Source organism: Symphodus melops (genome assembly GCF_947650265.1).
Source record: "Symphodus melops genome assembly, chromosome: 1".
Lineage (NCBI taxonomy): Eukaryota > Metazoa > Chordata > Actinopteri > Labriformes > Labridae > Symphodus > Symphodus melops.
In genome coordinates, this window is record NC_136691.1 from 49,443,359 (window position 1) to 49,449,358 (window position 6,000).

Here is a 6,000-nt window from a genome sequence, read left to right on the forward strand (position 1 = left end):
GAGGCCATGGCTCATCTCTGCTGAAGTCTTTACATTGTAAAGCGAGGTGAAATAACAGCCGCTCAATGTGCTGTAACACACTGGAGATGCAGCAGCCCCAAGAGCTAGCTATTCACAAGATGATGCCGACTGTAAAAATATGCTTGTGCGCTCTTTAGGAAGGAGGGTACAAAGATGGAGAGTTTTTGTTTGTGTGTGAGTGTATAAGAGAAAGAAAATGAAAAGATGTATGCACAGAAGGAGATAGAGGGTTCACTGCTGAGATAAAAATGGAATCCATTTTGGTTCTTGAAGCACACTCATCCCCCGAGTGAGGACCTGCTCGCTGTGTTAGCCTGCCATTGCTCTCTCAATCACTTCCCATCTTTCCTCCTCTGCTCTATTTCCAATGTTCTGCCTTCCCCATCACTACATTGTTTATATAATTTCCTTCTTTCCTCCATAGTCACACCTCTTTCCTTCCTCTCCTTTCCTTTCCTCCTCCTCTTCCTCTCTTTAGGCAGCCAGGCACCCCAACACTGTCTCAGGTCCTGAAACTATGGCAACGGAATGAGAGAGCAAGCGCTCTCTATGATTAATAGATGAGAGATGCAGTGCCAATCGCTGGGGCCCGGGGAGGAGGGACAGATGCACTCCAACAACACCACGCAAACACAAATGCATACTCACAGGGAGTGCACACAAACTGAGTACACACACTCGAGCCCCCCCACCATTAGCCACACTGCGTGCTTTGTGGAAATATACACACAGATAATGGGAAGGGATCTCACTTACAACACAAACACATAAAAGGCAGACTTAGGGGTAGAAGAGCAAAAGAAGAGGCCGTAGAGTTTTTCCTCGTGCTTAACATCCTCATGGCACACACCTCCTTATTGGCTGCTGACAAGCAAACTAACCACACAAACCACAGCCACAGAAAGCGGATGTGGCCCTAATGAGTCTTAACAGACTGTGGCTGTCTGCATGACTCACAGCTGGCTGCTCTCACCTGTAAAAGCACAACAGCAGGATGGGAATTAGGACATCATTTTTTTTATGCTGTGTTCCACCATTTACATCATCTGATCTGTACATGAACAGCTCTTTTTCAAGGCCAGACATCCATCCATCTCCCAGGCAATCACACAAAGCCCTGCTGCTTTTGGATTATCCCTGCAAATGCATTTCCTCTCCGTTCCATTTGAGTAATGACAGGCGACCAAACTCAGCTCAGACAAAGGTATTACCTTGAATGTGCTAAATTCTTAAAAATACAACATTTCCATGAAGGCAACAAGGTCATTTGAATCATTGTTGCTGGGTTTCCATTTAGTAAAGAAGTTTCAAAGTTGGCTCCTCTGCAATCCTCTCCTGGATGAGCTGGCTATCACTTTCTAATTCATGTAATTTCTGAAAACAAAGCTTTGCCAAGGAGCAACAGCCAAAACACCAACAGACCGTCTGCCAGATCCGCCCAAATGAGCCTTTTTTTGCCTGCTCCTGCATGCCTCTGGCTTTCTTGGCATAAACAGGCAGCACACTCAATCAATTATGTTAATGTAACAAGGATGAGATGCGTTTAACACATGGACGGTTAATTCAATGGATGCACATTGGGAGCTGGAAGGGGTTAAGGCTAAGTGGGGGGAATGCAGCCAGCTAGAACAACACAATGAAAGTTAGAAACTGGAACGCCATGCATCCATAAATATTTCTAAGTGTTTTTTATAGACACAGAGAACATACAACAACATGCTGAAGAAAGTGATTAGCAAGTGATTACATTGTCAATGAGCCGTGCTGTGAGAGCTGGACCATACCCCATAGTGAGATATATTAGGTCCCTGTAGTACAATGCATATCATTCATCATCTCTCATTAACAGAGGGCAGTGTGATTCAAGTTTACTGTGAAGGACAGCAAAGTAAAACTGCACCGCTCTATCAACTAAGCAGATCCATCTAGATTCAGAAGTAGGTTTGCCATCTCCTGTAATCCTTGTATATTATCATTCATGATGTTTTAGATAAAATGAAAGCTATTTATCAAATAAGCACTTCAGAAAGAAATCATAGCAAAGGAAAAACCAGGAGAGACGGAGCGGCAGGAGATTAAATAAAATGTTTACAGAGAGGGGGAGTTGTGTAATTTGTTACAGCAGGTTAGAATATCTTCCCGTCTCTTTTTTTTCCTCCACCTTCTGAATCACAACACCGAAACACCCACTGAATCTGAATCAAGAGCCAGCGCGAGTATAGCTTAATTCATTGGATGTGAAATGCAACATGATGACGGTCATTTCCATTAAAACAGACACAGATTCCTTCATTCTACTGATAATTCTTAAGCGAAATGTGCTGAAAACACACATGCAAACTCATGATTATCCCTTTTTATTTAAAAGTGCCAGTGCCAGTGCCAGGTTTGTCATTTAGCTTTCAGGCCATGTAATTGAAGCAGCAGCAATTTAGAAAGATGTGGAATCTGGAAAATGGGTTAAGCATCAATAAATCACATCCAGATGAGCGAGAGGGGTTTGATGCTTCCTCGCACTCTAATTGTTTAAAAAAGAAAACACACACACACACACACACAGACACACAAGCCCACACAAGAAGGGAGGCATCAATAAAGCATGGCTGTAATAAAATATGCATAAATACACACACTATGGAACGCTGAGTATTGACACTGACTGAATGGGGAGTAATGGTTTACAGCGGCTGACCGGTGTGGTTGTTTATAATAAAAGGCCAATTCATTTCAACAAGAGTAAAGCCGTTTATCAATTATTCAAACCTATCCAGGCTGCCTCTGCATCTGTCCTTAGTAGGCAAAGGTAAATACTATACTGTCTCTTTCTTTTCCCACACACACATATACAATGTGACAAATCCACATCAGTCACACACAATGCCATCACCACAGCCATTGTTAGGGGATCGGTGGATCAAACGCTCCATAGAGCATTGCTCCAAATACAAGCAACAACTCTGGTCGCTCCACTCTGCCTCTCCAGGAGGAGAAGAACAGGCAGGCTGCTGTCACAAATGTAATCATGCTGTAATTCATGTATCTGCAGCACAACATGCCATTGTATATTGTGCTAATAGCAGGATTTGCACTCTTAAACAAGCAGTGTTTGGGGATTTATAGCCTGTGCAACATTTCAAAAAAATGCCTCCAGGACATGAGAACGCCTTGAGGCTCATGTTGTGGGAGGAGGAGTGTTAAAATGTGAAAACATGCTGCTGTTTCACATTCAAGATCTATGTATTCAAAGGCACAGCATGTATACAGACTGTTAAAATAAATATAAGGTCATGGATCAAAAAGATGTTGGCGACCGAATGTTTCCAGTGATTTCAGGAAAACAAATAAAATACACACCCTTTCCTCTCATGTCTGGCATTAAACCAGCCAATCTCTTCCCCCCCCCCCTATAAAGGCCAATACTAAATTCATATTTCCAAAGCACTATGTCCAGCGTTTGAAATTCAGCTGACATAAGGCACATTTTGCAGTGTTAATCTAATACTTCTCAGATTCATGCATGTATATCATCACCCTTGCACACTTGATAATCTATAACCTACATTCAGTGTTGCTGAATCCCTTTTCCAGCTTTTCCCAGTGCCTCTGGGGAGATTTATCAAACTGCAAAATGTGTCTTATAAGGAGAGGAGAGGAGAGGAAAGGAGAGGAAAGGAGAGGAGAGGAGAGGAGAGATCTCTGGCTGGGTGTTGGCAATCAGACTGCTGGCTGTGGTTCATGAGGCCTCTCTCTCCTCTCCCAGCTTGTTAAAGCACTTCATTTAATGGCAAATCCACTTCTGAAGGCCGACACAATTTTGTGTTCTGGTCTGAATTACAAACATTTGATTGATCTTTTGGACTCTGAGTAATGTGACCACTCTACCTGGTAGTCCCTGAACACACCCAGGCAACGTGTGTAAAAGAGAGACAGAGGAAAAAGTCTTGACCTGCGAGGTTTCCTGCGAGGTTTCTTTTAAAAAATGAACCAAAAATTGTATGAAAAAATAATTAAATTAATCCAAACCCATGTTGATTAAATAGAAACAAGTAAAATAGATAGTAATAGGTAGCTATAACAGACCGTCAACACCAATCACCTACATGTAAATTGTTGCCCTAATTTCCAATTTCCAATCATGTGAAAATAATTGGAAGATAAAATTCCCATCGTGCACAGGAGCAACGTAACAAGCATTTCAGTTTTTACGAGTTTTTATAAGAAATTGGGCATGAATATGTTTGTATGTATGTGATTACTGATTTTTCTCCTTGTAATCTGGGATAAATGTGGTCGTTTGGTGGCTGTATTTTTCCCCAGCATTTTAAGCCTACAGAGTCACAGGGGTTGGAAGAAGTGTTGTTAAACGGAGGAGCAGTAGGATAACCGTCACTCCGAGTCCAGCAAGTTCCCACAACAAACCATTTTATTCTACCTCCATGTGCTTGCTACCCGGATTGATGGAAACATTGTTTTCCTTTTGTTCAAACTCAGTTTGATGAGCTAAAGACCTTCTGAGACAGTCTTCTCTATGCAGAATGGATAAACAAGCATTAGAGGGATTACGCACGAAACTGTGGTCTGTTTACATCGACAGAAGATGATTGTATTTGTAAAATTAAACATACATTAAGGCCACTTTATATTGTTGTACAACGTTAGGTGTGTTATTTATAAACGCCAAATCAAGTTGCTAAAGTAACGCTGTAAAGCTGGTGCACTTGTCACCCGGCAGCCTGCCTGACTGAACAGACAAGAAGCCTCCGGGGCTGGAGAAAGACTGATTCAGGCTATAAGCGCACCTAAAGTTTGAAATAAACAATGAAATCTTACCTTCAGCTCATGAATGGATATGCCTCTGAGTTGTTTCACAGCTCTGTCTTTTAGTAATCCATTGGATATGGCTCTCAAAGCAGTTCAGACGGTGCTCGCTACGGAATAACAATACGAGCGCTACTTTTCTCTTGCGCTTCTTTTTGTTACATGCCGCGCTCAAATCACACCTTTTCAAACGAGAATATCCATCGGAAATCCAACCAAGAGAGAGGGAAAAAAAACGTTCGTTTAGGCTTTTAAACTCCCCTCAGGTTTAATTGGACGCAAAGAACCAAGCGAGTGTCCCAGAGCTAGCTGCGGCGCTGCATCAGTCCCTTCCACAAAAGACGACGGTCATCCTATTTGGAGATGAAGCTTTACCAGACTGGAGCGGAGCGCAGCGATCCCAGCTGTCACACACCCGCTACACACACACGCTCTCACACATACATAGGGAGGAGCTACGTCGCTGGAACGGAGGGTATTGTGTCAATGGATGCCAGTTATGGACAACTGTATTTCTATTTTTACGCAGCGGCATTTCAGAAGATTGCGCGTTGGAGAAAAAGAAAGCCCGTGCGCAGTTTGACACAGAATAAAAGGAAAATGTCAAGAGTTTAGTTTGAAATTCATTTAAGAATAACTTATTTTTCCTGACATGCCGCCTGGTCTGCTGGCTCTCTGTCATGCAAACTGTCAGAGGTAATTCTGAGGAAACAATAAAGATGCAGGTCCACCTTTGTGCATGGACGAACATTGTACCGTTTTTGTGCACAGCCGATGCGAATCGGTATGTGATCAGGTTCAAAGCGTCTCTTGTCACTTGTCTCTGGTCTCTGAAGCGCACTTCCTTCCCTGGTGGTCCCCCGGTTCCATGCTGGCACTGGTACGCATGCAGTTACAAATGCTTTGCCATCGTTTTTAAAAATGGGCCCTTATCTCATCTAAAGGGCCATCAGGTAAAGTCTGAACAACATCAGCAAAAATCAGAAAGTTGTTGACTTAATTTGGGCCACAATCCCCCACACACACACACACACACACACACACACACGCAAAGTAAACTCACACACTACCAGCTTCAAACAGCCAAAATCAACATCAATTTTCAAGACAGACCACTGCAAACCTGCCACAAAACACAAACATACTGTAACTACTTACACA

At 42.8% G+C, this 6,000-nt stretch overlaps 1 protein-coding gene across 5 annotated transcripts in view; it reads right to left on the reverse strand.

Moving 5' to 3' along the window:
• sema6a (sema domain, transmembrane domain (TM), and cytoplasmic domain, (semaphorin) 6A) overlaps positions 1–5,252 on the reverse strand; it is a 110,542-nt gene extending 105,290 nt beyond the window's left edge. For all 5 annotated transcript variants that reach the window (XM_079343221.1, XM_079343219.1, XM_079343220.1 and 2 more), the window contains exon 1: positions 4,852–5,252. The gene's annotated coding sequence lies outside the window, so the exon portion shown is untranslated. The remainder of the gene's footprint in view (positions 1–4,851) is intronic.
• Between the last annotated feature and the right edge of the window lie 748 nt (positions 5,253–6,000).